Source organism: Cavia porcellus, unplaced genomic scaffold, assembly GCF_034190915.1.
Source record: "Cavia porcellus strain 051 isolate PalLab524CR breed Dunkin Hartley unplaced genomic scaffold, mCavPor4.1 scaffold_10, whole genome shotgun sequence".
NCBI classification, from domain to species: domain Eukaryota; kingdom Metazoa; phylum Chordata; class Mammalia; order Rodentia; family Caviidae; genus Cavia; species Cavia porcellus.
In genome coordinates, this window is record NW_026947493.1 from 65,947,206 (window position 1) to 65,963,520 (window position 16,315).

Genomic DNA, 16,315 nt, shown 5'->3' on the forward strand with positions numbered 1-16,315 from the left:
TTAAAGAGGTTATACTACACTGTACATAGCATTTTATTTTTTATTCCTGGAATGGTTGACAATTTTCCTGGATGAAAACTGAAATGATACTAAATCATAAACGTACCCGCTGTGCTGTCATTCCCATTAAACTCCCTCTTTGTTTTGTTTATTCACTGCTCATAGTTGCAAAAAATGATGTGCTTTATAACAGGGTGGACAAAGCAGCATTTTCATTGAAACCTAGGTGACAATATATCTTTATATTAAGAATAAAACAATCGTCGCTTGGCTCATGGGTCTTTCACAGTCATTTGAAATTGTTGATGGGAATAAATAGTGCATAGAAAATTGTTTTTGAAGTGTTTGTGCATTGTGCACAATCTCCATTATTTAATATTTGCTGTGATGAGTAATTGATATGATATACTATCTATAAATAGATTGTGTCTTCACAATACAACATCAAAGGGGATGGAACATCGATTCCGTTGATTGAAATTTCCATTTTGTCTCGAGCTCTGTAAATCTAGCCTTAAGCATACATATTCCCTACAGACATCATGATCCTGAGTGAAAGTAGGCAATGGTTAACACGTTGCAGGTTCACAGTAACTTTCATTCTTCAAAATCAATTATCAAATCACAGACCATCTCATAAAGCCTGGAAAGCCATTCTGAGAATGCTCTTCACATGTTCACAAAGAGACACCCATTGCTACTTGCCAACATACATTATATTCTTCAGATTCATGCCTAACACAATACATGCACCCGTTTTGGATTTCTTAGGGTAAAGGATCCTGGTTTGTTTCCAGGTAAAATTTGCAGTTTCCTCCAAAATCATATTTTCTTTAAAACAGAGTGTGAAAACTGATGTGAAACAGCCTCTCAAATTTACTGGACCAAATCCTGTGTGTTGGCCTATTCCTGACCGTGTGTACTGAAGGGCTGGCATCCCTTTTATGAAAGCTCCTGCAAGGAAAATATTTGGATTAATGATATAATTTAGTGACAATTTAGTGACAGTAGGTCTAACCTCAGCTGAGTGACAATAGAATTGAAAAAGTAAACCAGTGGGATAGACGACACAGTGGCCGTTGGGGCAGCAGCAGGAGGCTGCAGGGGTCACTCTGATTGGCATTGTCACTTTCCCCATTCATCAAGCAAGGCCAGACTTCCCGAATCATTGACCAGATGGGGCAGCTCGTCAGTTTAAACACCTGATATGAAGCCATCCGTCATCTGATAACATGATCGTTGGGCTGCAGCTGGCCAGGCGCTCTGCAGCCCGAGTGCACATGTGATGGACTCAAGCCAGAGAAGCAGGCTTCGCCGGGGTGCCCTCCCTTGATAGGATTTGCAGTCCTCCACTGGACCATGGAACAGGTGGAGGCTGAGGGAGAATGAAAAAATTACCATGTGTTGCAGGGATTAGAGCCTTACACACTCACCACTCCATTTGAATACCAATCAAAGCCGGGCAACTGACCTGAAGTCAGACCAACTTGAGATCTGACCAAAGAACAGAGAATTAGAAGAAATGCAGAAAAAACTGGGAAACCGTTTCCTGCACTAAAGAACAACTTTTCACATGTATAACTACCTACATTTTTTTTTCTCTGAAACCAAACTCTGGAAATATGTTTCTCTAAATCCCAACTTTCTTTTTTTTTTTTTCTTTTAAGAAATAAGCAAAGCAACTTGAGTATTTTTAAAAGAGGGAGGGGGGAAAAGTAATCTCCAAGGAATCATCACAAATCCTGTTATTTTATGCTCACCACGGAGAAAAACTAATGCAACAAAGAGAATCAGACAAAGAGACAAATTATGCGCACTTAAACTGAAAGTGTTTATTGCCATGTGAAATATAATTATGCTGATTTAAAATGTTCACTGCTCAGACAGTCTAGAGCTTATTGGAATAGGGCTAACCTTTCACAGCAAAACAAGGCTTTTGCTGAATTCCACAGGAGCACAAAAATGGGGCCATGCTGAAGGGTGGCTTCGTTTCTCTCTCGTGTGGACCGTTGTGCGAAACCAGCCTTTATTCATCAAAATTAAAATCCCTCAATTGCAGAGTCCATAACTGAGACAACAAGTTAACTAGGAAAGACTTAATCCTCTTATGTCCTTAGTGGAATAATATAAAGAAGTTTATTCTGCTTAGCATGTAACACTCTCATTGTCATAACTCCCAGGGAAGGTCTAGTCTAGCGTATTTGCCAGTCTTTCCCAACATTAAACAAGGTCTTTCTCTTTCTCATGCTCTGTCTCAGATGAGCGGTCTGGTGTCTCCACTCCAAGTGACATGAGTCTCCAGGGAATCCTGCTATGGATATGGCTCTGTGGCTGTGCGAGGGAGGCGTTGTGCTGCTCCAGATTCCACATCTAGTTTCCTGTTTTTTCCCTTGCATCTCTGTTTGGGGTTTTCTGTTCATCTCCCAGGGATGCGTATGGTGACACCTGTCTGCTCCTACTTGGATGGAAACTTTAAATGATTATGGAGCTATACATGAAAAACAAAAAGAGCAAAATTTCCAGCCATCTATATAGATAAGTGGCTTGGTCTTCCTCCTCTTTCTTCATCCTTGTTATTAGAATGTGTTTACATTCTGTGAGTGGAGTTGGTGCATGTACATGACCCATGCTAATTCCTTTTTCATCCCCTTTCCTTCCCTCTCTCCACCTCCTTTCATCTTTTGACCCCCTTCCCATTTGAGAAAGATGTACCCTCCTTTTTCTTATTATATTTTATTTTGCTCTTCATTTATACTTTGGGTTTCTCATGTAAAAGAAACCACCCAATATTCAAACTTGTGTGTCTGATACATTTCACTTAACATTATGGTCTCAAAGTGAATCCTCTTTCTTTCTTTCTTTTTTTCTTTTTTTTTTTTGTACCAGGATTGAGCTCATGACCTTGAGCTTGTTAGGCAAGCATCTGTGTCACTGAGCTAAACCCTTGTCCCTTATTTTCTTAGAAACAACTCAAGTTTATCTTTCTTCATGGCAGAGTAGTGCTCCATTCTGTCTTTATCCATTTTTATAATTAAGTTTTATGACTAAATAGTTAACATTTAAAACTATGAAGTTACTGAGAGGAAATGAGGGCAAAATGGGCAATTAAATAAAATTTAAAGAGTTATACATACAGCAGAGATTTAAGGTGGAGAAGGACTAGATTTTCTCATTTTAGTTCAGGGGCACCCATTGACTTATACCATGATAGTTGCCGTGCCAGGAATTAGAGAGAAAAATGTGTATAAGTCACAGTCCTTCTTTAGAAGTCAACGTAAAGTAACTAACACTGCACAACTTTTTTTTCAATGCCCAAGGGCCAGTGGTGGAAGTTAGGAAGTCTGTACTAGAAGGCTGAGAGATCTGTACTGGAAACCAGGAGACAGTGTCCAAGATGAAGACAAGCATTAAAGCTCTCTCAAAAGAAGACAGCAACCAAAGCTTTTTTGAAGAAAAATCATTGGTAAACAACTTCTTTATGAAAATCACTGCATATGGTCTTCTCCTCCTGGTCTCTTTTTATGCCATTCTGGGAACAATCCTCATGCAGACCTTCCACACAGAGAACCACAGTGATTCAGTTCAGCTGGATGTCCCCACTCTGGATGTTGACCATTAATTAGTCTGCCACAAGTATAGATAACTCCTGGAATGATGCGACAAAAAAATGTTTAACTTCACTGCTGGTGATCCGGAAATGGACATGAGTGGAAGAAAATGCAGTGACACATCTCAGGAACGGACAGATATAGAGGAATTACTGTAAGTATATGGATTTGGCTGGCTTTTGTCATCCATAAGAAGAAAGAAGAATGCTTGGTAGATCTTCTGGTGTTCTGCAGAAAGCAGATTTCACACTTCAGAATACTGCTCTGATCTGTTAATTTAGGGGCCCAGAGATGGGAGATCTAATGGCATTAAAGATAACTGTATTAGAGAATTCAGCAGTGAATCTGTCAGGGCCCGGGCTTTTTTTGTAGATAGTTTTAAACTTACATCTTCAATTTGATTGACTGATATTGGTTTATTTATAGTTTTTATATCTTCTTAGTTCTGCTTTGCTAACTCATGTGTATCTAGGACTCTGTCCATTTCTTCAAGGTTTTCCATTTTATACAGATCTTCAAAGTAGACACTGATGATTTGGATTTCTGCAGGATCTATTGTAATTTCACCCTTTTAATTCTCAATTGCATTCTCAATTGCTTTTCTTTTTTTTTTTTGATAAAGTTGACTAAAGGTTTGTCAATTTTATGTAATCTTTCAAAGACCCAATTCTTTAATTCATTGAGTCTTTGTATTGTTTTCTTAGTCTCCATTGCATTAATTTCTTCTCTGATATTTATAACTTGTTTCTTCGTACAAACTTTAGGCTTGATTTGCTCTTTTTTTTCTAGAAGTTTGAGATTCAACATCAGGTTTCTTATTTGAGCCCATTCTGTTTTCCTGACAGGGTATTACTCATTATCAGTTTCCCTTAGAATACTGCTGCTTTAATTTTGTAACTTGAACAAATATTTCTAAGATGACAATATGTAATCTATTAACTAGTGATTTCCTGTTGCTTATTATTTTTCTGAAATGCTGTATAACTTGTACCCTTTCTCTGCTTTTTTTCTTTTTCTCCTTAAATAAAATTTAAAAAAAAGAATACTGTTTTTTTTGATGTGTTACATTAGCTTTGTCATTTAATTATAGAAGCTAATTTCTTCTTTAATTTCATCTGTGACCCATTGGTTGTTCAGGAGAGTGTTAATTTCCATGTGTTTATGAAGTTCTTGTGGTTTCCTTTGGCATTTGTGGTTTCCAATTTCATTGAATTATGGTCAGATAATACACATGGGATAATTTGAAATTCCTTTTCATTTACTTACCATGTTCCATGAGCTGGTGTTGGTCTATTTTGGGGAATGTTTCATGTGCATCAGAGAAGAATATGCATTCTGATGTGGGGTAGAAAACTCTGCAGACATGTATTAAGTCCATTTTTTCAAAAGTTTGATTAAGTCCTAAGTCCTAATATTTCCTTGTTGATTTTGTTCATTTAATCTGTGACAGGGGTATATTGATCCCCCATTACAATTGTATTAGTGCTTATTTGATTTTTCATATGCATTAGTATTTGTTATATTTATTTGTGTGCATATATATTTATGATTGTTATCTGCCCCTTTTGGTGTGTTCCCTTTACAAGGATATAGTTACATCCTTTGCAGCGTATTGTTGGATCTTGCTTCTTGATCCATCTTTTTTTAAATTTTTTTTTTTTAGGTACAGTTTCTCAATATATTTCATGCTGGCCTTGAACTTACTATGGAGCCCAGACTATCCTTGAACTTATGACAGTCCTCTTGCCTCAGCCTCCTGAATTCTGGATTACAGGTGTGTGCTACCATGTCTAACTTTTAGATGTATGCTGCCAATCCATTTCTTTTGATCAGTGAATTGAGACCATTAACATTGATGGTTAATAACTGATATGTATTGACTTACGCTTGTTATATTATTTTACTATTGTGGGTTCTCTCCTTATTTAATTGCTTAGTTTGCCTGATGGATTCACTATATTGGGGTTCATGGAATTATAACCTTTGTTATATCTTTTTAAAATGTTCTTCACAATACTTTGGAGTGCTTGTATGATGGTTATGAATTTCCTTAAGTGGTTTTTGTCATGGAAGTTTCTTATTTCTCCATGGATTTTGAAAGATAGTTTTGTGGGACACATTAACCTGTGCTAGAAGTTATTTTTAGGGCTTGAAATATTTCTCTCCAAGCTCCCTTTGACTTGAAGGTTTCTGTTGATAAGTCTGCAGTGATGGGCTTCCTTTTATAAGTGATTTGTTTCTTTTCTCTATTTTTTTTTTTTTTTTTGTGGTACTGGGGATTGAACTCAGGGCTTTGCGCATGCTAGGCAAGCACTCTGTCACTGAGCTATATTCCCAGCTGTCTAACAGCTTTTAATATTCTGTTCTTTTGTTGAATTTTTGGAATCTTGATTATTATATATGTTGGTGTAGATTTTTTTTTATTATGCCTAATGAGATTTTATATGCCTCGTTTATTTGTATGTCAAATTCATTTTCCTCTCTTGGGAAGTTTTCTGCCATGACTTCTGTAAATAGGTTTTTGTTTGTTTGTTTTATTCTTTTGCTTTATTTTTTGTCTGTTTTATTCTAAAACCAAACAAAAGAAAACAGAATAAAGCCAATCAAAACAATACAGTGAAAGCAATATAGGAATTCAAAATAAGATAATAGGAAATCAACAATTACTACCATAATACATTTTATCTTTGGAATAGCTGCCCATGTCATCAGATATTGTGAACAGGTTTTTAATGTCATGTGTGGTGACTCCTGCTTTTTCATTGACTCTGCCAATCTTATGTTGTTCTCCTTGCATCATCTTTCAGCTGTTGGATTGATTTTTCATGGTCCTTTGCTATTTTTAAGAAATCTCTCTTTTCATCATTGCTAACCACAATCCTGTCTTATATATCTGATATTCTGTCTTCAAATTGGCTCATATTGCTGCATACACTTTCAATGCAATTTTGAATCTCTTGGATGTCTCTTTAAATGTTTCATGAATTCCATTTCTTTCTTACATTCAGCATTTATGGTTTCCATAATTTTCTTAAACTCCTCTGTTTTTTTAAATCTGTGTCTGCTCTAAAGTCACTATCCATGTCTTTCATTATGGTCATTCTAGAGATATCTGGGAGATTATTTCTGATTTTCTTTTTTTCTAGAGCCTCATCCATGTGCTTTGTTATTTCTGCTGTTACTACTTTTAAAAGTCCAGGTTGGTGGTTTTTGAATTGTCTCTCTTCATTGCCATTTGAGTTTAACTTTGGTGAGCTGAAACTTTACGGTTACATCTTGCTTAAGTGTCCTGTCATTTTGTAAACGTATATATTTTTAGTGTAGCTACTGGGTTGCTGCTTATAAATTGCTTAGGGCAGGTGGCTCTTTTGCTAGTATTCAGAACCCTTAGGAAATGACTACTTCTCAGAGATGTCTCCCAGGCTTTTGGAAGACTGTTGCAAGATCCTACCTCTTCAATTTACTGGGGAAGAGAAGTTGCTATGTAGCCTAGTCCCTGGTTCTTTGGCACTGTGTGTTCTGCTGGTTTGATTTTGGTTCACTGATCTCTTGTGGACTTTTACTTGTTTCTACCTCACTCTAACACTAAAAGTCACAAAATGGAGCCAACCCACAGTGCCTCAGAGTTCTGACCTCAACTGGCCCCTCTCCAAGATAGCAGCTGGCCAATCACCCTCTCCTGGGGGGTGTCTGAGCCCAAACACATAGTTAGTTTACTGGCCACCGCAGTCCTCTACATCCACTGCTCCTATGCTACTGCGCACTACATCCACATTGATAGATTTTTTTTGTGGAGGCCTCTGAGTTCATCAGTAATCACCACGCATCTGCAGGTTCACCACCCACACCCTCTTACCCGCCAGTGCAGTCAGCCAGGGCTCAGGGAGAAAATGCAGCTTGCCATTTTCTTCTATGTTAAGATCCCTCTCTTCACTCTCCCCATGGGCTTTAATTCCTAAATCCTCACTGGGTCCTGGGAACCTTCTTTCTTCCTTACCTTTTCCTCATGTTGCTGCATTTCAGTGTGTGGACATGAAACCTTGGAGACATTATTTCCCTGCTATTCACTGCTCTGGCCTGATTTAGTAACACAGAACGCTACAAAAATCACCTTGGGACAATGGGTCTGCTTTGTAACGAGGAAGTGTGGCTATGGCACAAGGGCAGGGTCCCATCACATGACTGTACCTCCAAGAAGGTGCTGGCCTGGTAGAGAGATAAGCAGTATTGCTGACTGCTTTTGCATTGGATTCTCATATTGTCTGTCTATAATATAGTGGGATTATCGCTAATATTTTAAAGTCTTACAAATAGAATTTCTATGAACTCTTCGATAAATGTCTTTGTGTAGACTTATGTTTTTGTTTCTCTTGGGTAAATTCCTGGAAGTGTAATTACTTAATTGAGTGGGTAGATAAATATTTAACTGTAAGAAACTTTTACAATACTTTCCAGTATCTCTGGATCATTTTGCATTCCTAAGAGCTCCATATAACAGTTGTGGTTGCTTCACAATCTTGCTAGAATTTTTATTGTTAATTTTTAGAAAAACTTAGTCATTCTAGAATATATGTAGCATAGTGGTATTTCACTGTTTTTAATTTGTACTTCTGCAGGTAATAATAATATTCAGCATCATTTCCCTCTGTGTGTGTGTGTGTGTGTGTGTGTGTAGTTTTTGGTAGGGGTACTGAGGAATGACTCCAAAGACTTTGTACAAAGAGACATCTCCAGCTCTTTTCATTTCATTTTTTCTTTTGAAACACAGTTTTGCTAAGCCATTAAATTACCCAGGCCAACCTTGACATTGTCATCTTGTTTCAGCTTTCCACAGTTTTGGCATTATGAATATAGACTATGTACCTGGGCATATTTGTTATTCTGCATACTTCTTGAGGGAAATATCTATATATTTTGATTACTTTAAATAATTTTTTTCCCTATTCGGTGAATTATAAGAATTTCTCACATAGCCTGGATTCAGGTCTTCAATTAGATATCTGTATTGCAAATATTTTCTTTGAGTTTGTGCTTTATTTTTTTGTATTTTAATATTGTGTTTTGAAGACTAAAAGCTTTAAACTTTGATGAAGTCTGATTTTCAATTTTTTAAAAACCTGTACTCTTTGTAAAAACTTTTTTTCTATCTCAATTTTTTGTCCATGTTTTTATTCAGAAATTTTACAGTTTTCATTATACATTTAGATCTGTAGTGCTTGAGAAATTAAGTATTTTTATTATATTGGTAAGGATTTCAATTCATGCTTTGAATATAGTTATCCTAACACCATTTGTTGAAAACAATATCATCTCTTATTGAATTTACCTGACACCTTTGTCAGAAACAAACCATATGTGTAGATTTGGGTTCATTAGAGGTATAACTTTAATATAAAATATATATAAAGTTATAAAAAGGAAATCCTGGGCAGTGGCCACCTTTGGAGTCAGGAGTGGAAAAATGCACAGTGGCTGTTGAGGTGCTAAAGAGCCAGAAAGTCCAGCTGAAGGGTAAAGCGTGGGCCAGCAGTCTGAAAGGTTGCACTGAAAGACTGAGGAGACTACGCTAAAACCCTGATGGGGTGGGGTTGCATTTGCCCAAAACAATGGCAAAGATAACAGCTCCTCTGAAGACGGAAAAAGGAAAAGGAAAAGTGAAGACTTGAAGATTTCATTTTCTTTCTCTCTTTTTTGACACAGGATTTCACTGTGTAGCCCAGGTTGGCCTTGAACATCTTCCATTCGATTGGATAATAAAAAGCCTAAACTCATGTCAATGACTGACTTTATGAAGAGCGAGAACTCAGAGGGCTTCAATTCTGTCACAACTGTGCAATTTAAATCAGAAGCAAAAACAGCCACAGTGAGTACTGAATGAGTTTCTGCTTTTTGGAAGACATTCTTCAGGTATTGAGCATACTGGGATGGGTCATGGTCTCTGCCTTCAAAATACCATCATTTCAAGGGATGGGCCATGAGTGTATCTCATGTAGACAATATAAGGAGTCTTAGTGATTCTTATTTGCGTTGCTACAAAGACAATTACACTAAATGCTCCATAAGTGTTGGTTGCTATTATTACTTTTATGGGAACTGAGTAACTCATATGGACATTACTAATATGATTACACATAGAACATCAAATGCTGCTTACATTAGGAGAAAAAATATAATCTTTCTAGTAAATCTGCTTCCCTATAAAAATATAGTGTTTTATTTGTTGGGCTCCTTGAGAACATTAATTCATAAATAATGAACTGTAGTATTCATGATTCCTCTCTCAGCTTTTAATATAGGCAAATAGCCTTAGTACTCAGTACAACTAGTTGCAATGGTAAAATCAAACTCTAATTGGTTTATTATGATACGGGTTGAGAAGCACAGGCTCAGAAAGTACGGCTAGGGCCTGGGAGCAGAATCCAGGAAATAGAGATACAGACAGTGTCAAAGGGCACTAAGCCCTGGGAAAGACTCCCCCAATTTCCAAGACTGAAAGTGAGAAAAAAAAATTGTGAACCTTTTCTTTATGTCATGTATAAGAAAATCTTCCTCTTTATTTGCTGAGACATTGATTCTTTTAATGGTTAAGTGTTACAATTTAAGTAAGATTCTTAGAAGTATTACAAAACACATTTAGATATTTTCCTATATATAAATGCCCTAAAAATCAATTTACAGTCCTTAAAATGATGGGTTACATTTACCTGTCCTGTTCTTTGCTTGTTTTTGTTTTTAAAATATTTCATTAAGAATAAGGTTAGGGGGCTGGAGATTTAGCTCAGCGGCATAAACGCCTGCCTTGCAATCAGGCAATCGTGAGTTTGATCCCAGGTACCAATAAAAAGGAAAAAGACAAAAAAAAAAAAAAAAAAAAAAAAAAAAAAAGAATAAGGTTTACGACAGTCACCCCTAAAGCACAGGGCTCTACTTCTGGGGGTGAGTGAAAAGCATTGGATTAAAAAGTGCAGCCACAGAGAACTTGGAGCACTATCCCTCTGCCCTGCATGCTACCCCATCTGCAGCTGGCACATAAATGAGAGGTGCTCAGGGGTGCCTGTGCTCCTCAAGTAAGAGGCTGATACTCCTCATTCTGGCCTCCTTCCTCACCATCAGGGAGGACTCTATCTTGCAGCTTATGAGCAGTAAAGGTTACCTCATTTTGGCCCTGGGCTGGTCCCCCAAAGTGCAGATCACAGTGGAAGGGATAGGACAGGGCATTGCCCCCTGGTCACTAGCTGGCTCCCAGAGTGTATGGAGGCTCCATCCACAGCTCTCTCTCCTGGGTCTTTCCATACCCGGGGGTGGCAGAAGCCCCACTGGATTCTGCATATCCTGTCAATGTTTTGAAGGGAATATAGGCAGTAAAGAAGAGTAGAGAAAAAACACCTCTTTTCCTTCGCAGTCACCTGGACCTTCCAGAGACTGGGCAGAGTGGCTCCCCCAAGCCTGGCTTTGTAATGGTCAAGGCTGAAGCTGAGAGAGAGAGACCTCTCCCAGTCCCTGAGGTTGTGGCTTTGCCTGCAAGCAGGTGGAAGGAGTCTCTAATCCATTACTTCCAAGAGAAGCTAGGAGGAAGGGCATTTCTTTTCTTTTTTTTTTTTTTCTTGTGTGTGTTATTAAACAGGGTCTTGCTATGAAGTTCAGGCTGGTTTTGAGGTCACTTTGTAGGCTAGGCTAGCCTTGAACTAGTGGCAAACCTCCGGCCTCAGCCTCCCAAGTGCTGGGATTACAGCTATGTGCCACCACACCTGGATGGAATTTCTAAAATTAGAACCCTGTATCTGCCTTGCTCTCCCCATCCTCTCCCGTGGTGGGGAACGGTTCCTTTACTTCCTTTTTCAGCCACCCCAATGCTCCAAACCTTTCATCTGGGGCATCTCTAAGCACCCGTAAGCTAGTCTATATCTTTTCTATGTACGTCAATGTTAAAAAAAAAAAAAAAAACTGTATAGATTCTCATGGGGTATTACAGAATTTAGGATGTTTGACCTGGAGTTTAGAAGAATGAAAGATTATTGTGAGAATATTTCCTATTTCCACTAAGAGCAAAGCAAAAGGAATAGAATTTAAATTGTATTAAAAGAGGCTGAGTCAACAAGGCTAACTTGAAGATCATTTTGACTGAGTTGACCAGTTTACAGGGTTCCACTTACATGACTGATTGGATCAATTCAGCAAACAATCCATCATCAGTTATTTTGGCAAAGGATATAAATGCAAAGCCTTTGATTAGAAGGAACTACTCTTTTAATTAAGACATGAATTCATGAAAGGTTATAGATTAACCCTAAGGGTCTTTCAAATTAGAGTAGACAGCTATGTAGATTGAATAGCTCAATCAGTCAGTGAATATTTATTTGGTACCTACTTTGTTGCTAACACTGAACTATTCAAAATAAGGGACTATATAAGAGAATCAATGAAAATAATCTGCAATCTGTTAAGGGTTGAATTGTGTCCCCAAAAAGGTTTTTTTTGAGACAAGGTCTTGCTGTGTAGCTCAGACTGGCCTCAAACTCCCAGCAATCCTGCCTCCGCCCCTGAGTGCTGGAGTTACAGGCATGAACTACCACGCTTAGCTCCCAAATGATTTGCTGAAGTCCTAATCCTCTGTGAATGTAATACTAATTGGAAGTAAGGATATGATCACATTATGCAGAGATCGTTAGGGTAGGCTTTAATCTGTTGTGCCTGGGATCCTTAAGAAGGGGAAACAGGGTCACATGAAGACGAAGAGGGAGAATCCCATGTGAAGGTGGGGACAGAGATCGCAGTACTGCATCTGTGCAGCTAAAGAAAGCTATGGATTGGCAGCAACCACCAGAAAGTAGGAGACAGGAATAGAACAGATTCTTTCAAACTCTCAGAAGGAAGCAACCATATTGATGATAAATTGATTTTGAACTTCTAGTCTCTAGAAATGAGATAATGCATTTATGTTATTTAGGGTCACCCAGGTTTTGATACTTTGTTATGGAATCCCTAGGAATTAACACAATATTTAAATTGTTTTTCTTATTTACTGTAAAATATAGAATGATTTATGTCATGAACTCTTTTTAACCAGAAATATAACAGGCTTTACTGAGCTATCATTCACATATTGTACAATCTACTAATTTAATGTATACAGTTAAATTGATTTTAGTATATTTATAGAATTATGCAATTTGTGCCACAGTTTAATTTTAGAATATTTCTAACATTCCATTTATTATTTACTCCCCTGTTCTCCAGTATTTTTCAGTCACTATTCTCTCTTTATTTGCTTCTGTGAATTTATTTTGATACATGGTATTTTGTGATTGTTTTAGTTTGATTAGCATGTTTCCAAGTTTTATCTACTTGATATTATACATTAATACTTCCTTTTTAAATCACCAAGTAATACACTACTATATGTTTATATTTGTTCACTCATTCATCAATGAGTGGATATGTTGTTTATATTCTTTGTCTAACCTAAATAATGCTTTATGAATATTTGCATGAGTTTCTGTATAGACACGTTTCCATTTCTCTCACATATGTATCTAAGAGGAGAACTGCTAGGTTGTATGGTAACGGTAGTTTAACATTTTGGGGAAACATCAAGTTATTTTCTGAAGTGATCACACTATGGTACATTCCCACCAGCAAAGTATGAAGTTCCCAATGTCTTCATATCTTTGCTAATACTTGTTACTATCTTTCCTATTATAATTATACTAGTGAGTATGATCCAATTTACACTTTCTTAATGATGAATTTCTAGTATCTTTTCATGTGCTTCTTGGAGATTTGGTTGTTTTTTTTCTTTTCTTTCTTTTTTTTTTTTTTGAGAAATGCCTATTCAAGTCTTTTGCTTACATTGGACTTAAGCTGTCTTTTTATTGTTGTTGAGTTGTGAGAGTTTTTGTATATTCTGGATTTGCAGAGATTTTTTTTCCAGTCTGTGGCATATCTTTTCACAGTTTTCATGGTATCATTTGACATAGAAGTTTTAAAATTTGATGAAGCCAATTTCTTTTGTTAATTGTATCTTTGATGTCATGTCCAAGACACCTTCCCTCAATTCTGAATGCATGTTGTATAGTAGTAGTTATTATATTTAGTTCTATGATTCATTTTTGTTTTGTTTATTTATGGTCAGAGGTAGTGGTCTTCATTCTTTTTCATATATATATATACATATATATATGTATATATATATATATATATATATATTTGTTCATTCAGCTACCTCAGTACTCTCTGAATTATACTGGTATCTTTGTCAAAAATCAACTTTTGTATATGCAAGGGCTTTTTCTTTTCTTCCCCCTCCAATGCTAGGGATTGAATTCAGAGATTTGTGCACGTTAAGTAACCACTATACAACTGAGCTAGACCCCCAGCCTATCGGTCCCTCTTTAGAGATTCTCAGTCCATTCTACTGATCCGTATGCCTATCCTTACATTAGTGCAACACAGTCTAGGGAACCTGCAGAGGTGCATAAGCAAAGCTTCAATGGGAAAGTTGAAGCAGATCTTGATGGCTCTGACAGCTGGGGCTGTTAACAAATTGTACTCTTTATAGTAGGAAACTTCATGACTGCCACACTCTATTTACAGATAAGCAATATGAGACTTAGAAAAGCACAAGCTGAATGTCATATGCAAATCATAGATTTAAATACAGGTCTGAGTCTAGAGCCTATATTCTGAGCTGTTATGGTAAAATACTGCCTTTTCATCAAGTATATGGCTGGTACATAGCAATTTCTTAATAAATAATCATTTATTAAACAGATAAATTCACTTCTGAATTACACCATCATTTTCTCAGTGGCTCAATCCAGGAACCCGAAGTCTTCTTTAAAATTCCCTTTCTTTACCTCCTTTTAATTGGTGACCAACGCCTGTCCATTCTAACACTATAATATCTTTATAGTTAATTCATCTTTTCATCTTCAATGCTGCAGTCTTCATTTGGAACATCTATCACCTAAACCACTGTAATGGTTTCCTAACTGGTCACTCTGCTTCTAACATGAAGATTACCTAATGTGAAAAAATTATCTATGTCCCCCTTATCTACATGAAAAAATTACAACATTATTCCTTTGTGTAAAATTTAAGATTGTCTCCTATTTTCTCATTTCTTCAATCAGAACTATGTTGTTAAAAACATTCCTTTACGCACAAAATGAAGCATTTATTAGCAGCAATGTTTTTTCCTTTCTTTTTGTCTAGTGCATAGCTTTGCTTCACATTCTGTATTCTCTAGGAATTATTTATAATTTATTACATATATCTGTGCTCAGATTAACTACTTAATTTGATTTTAAATAATTCATTTCCTATTGTGGTTTCAGTTATTATAAAATAATCCTTTTCTACTTTTACTATACATGAATGTTTCCATGTATATTTCGCAGCTAAGTGAATATTTGCTTGTATGTTTAAATAATTTAGCAAATAGGTTGGTGAAGTAGCTAAACAGAACCTTCAGACTAGCTAATAATTGTTTGGCATTATAGTAGATTTATGTTGAAGCAAGTGGTGACATATCTCACTAGACATTTGTGTAAAATAATAGTTAAAGCTTTAATGTTTAATGATAATTTATAAGTCAGAGTGAGCTCATAATAATGTAGTGCTCACATTCTAACCTTCAGATATACTTCTTAAATGGGAATGAAAGCTGGTGCATGCCAGTAATTCTAGGCTTCAGGAGGCTGAGTCAGGAGGATCACTGCATGTTTGAGGTCAGCTTGGGCTCCATAAAACCAAAACCAAAATAAAACTAAGTGTGAATGAAAATGCTGGAGTAGTGGCTACTAAATTGGGAATTATAACCATGAAAATGTATTCATGTGTATGTGTTGTGGTAGAAAAAAAAATAGTGAACAATGCAACCTACAAAGTTTGTCCCACAGTTCGCATTGTTGGGTAATCTACTGATGATTACATAAGAACACCTCCAGGCACTGCTGAATCTCCTGTGATTTCTCCTTCTGACATTTCCCTGTTTGACTAGGTTTATGTCTGGACTGGGGAAACCTTTGCCAGAAATCAGTGCAGCAGCTGTGAGAATAATGTTCAGTGCCAATTACATGAAGTCACTGACTCTGACCTGGCTCGCCCTGATTAGATTTCCTTTGAGGGCTGTGTGTTTGAGCCACACAGAAGTATAGTGGTCCCTACACAGATCCTCTCTCCTTAATCCTTAATCACTTCCTCTGCATGGATATGCTTGAAAGAAGCTAGATCGCTTGGGTAAAAAACAGGAAGTTGCCCAAGAGTCTCTGCCATTAAAATTGCAACAAATTCCTTTTTCATAGGCAGCCTGAATCTTCAACACTAAACATGCAAAGTCCTGCTTCACAAGTCTTCATCAGAGAGCCTTTAAGTGAATAGGTTTTTGAAAACCCCTCTGCACTTGGCCCACTATTCTCCAGAAAGCACAACCTCTCCTCCTCTGCTCATACTGCAGACATCTCAGCTGTTCAGTTTCTGCGTAGCCCTGGGAAATAGGACTCAGGGTAGGAGGGTACCAGTCTCACTGCAGGAGACTGGTATATTCAACATAGGAAGATAGTGAGGGGTTTGGACATGGAGAATTGAGATCCCAAATTGTTTTTATTCTCCTGTATTGATTTTGTTTTATTTGAACACTATGTAGGATCCAGAAGATAATTTATTTCTCAGAAACATTAAAGGTAACTTCTCAGGTCGAGGGAGGA

The 16,315-nt window shown here is 37.0% G+C and overlaps 1 long non-coding RNA gene across 1 annotated transcript in view; it reads left to right on the forward strand.

The window, feature by feature from the left end:
- Window positions 1-2,158: 2,158 nt before the first annotated feature.
- Window positions 2,159-16,315, forward strand: part of LOC134477913 (uncharacterized) — a 124,570-nt gene continuing 110,413 nt past the window's right edge. Inside the window, exons 1-3 of the long non-coding RNA XR_010050217.1 lie at window positions 2,159-3,762; window positions 5,272-5,382; window positions 9,309-9,471. This is a non-coding gene — a long non-coding RNA (uncharacterized LOC134477913). The remainder of the gene's footprint in view (window positions 3,763-5,271; window positions 5,383-9,308; window positions 9,472-16,315) is intronic.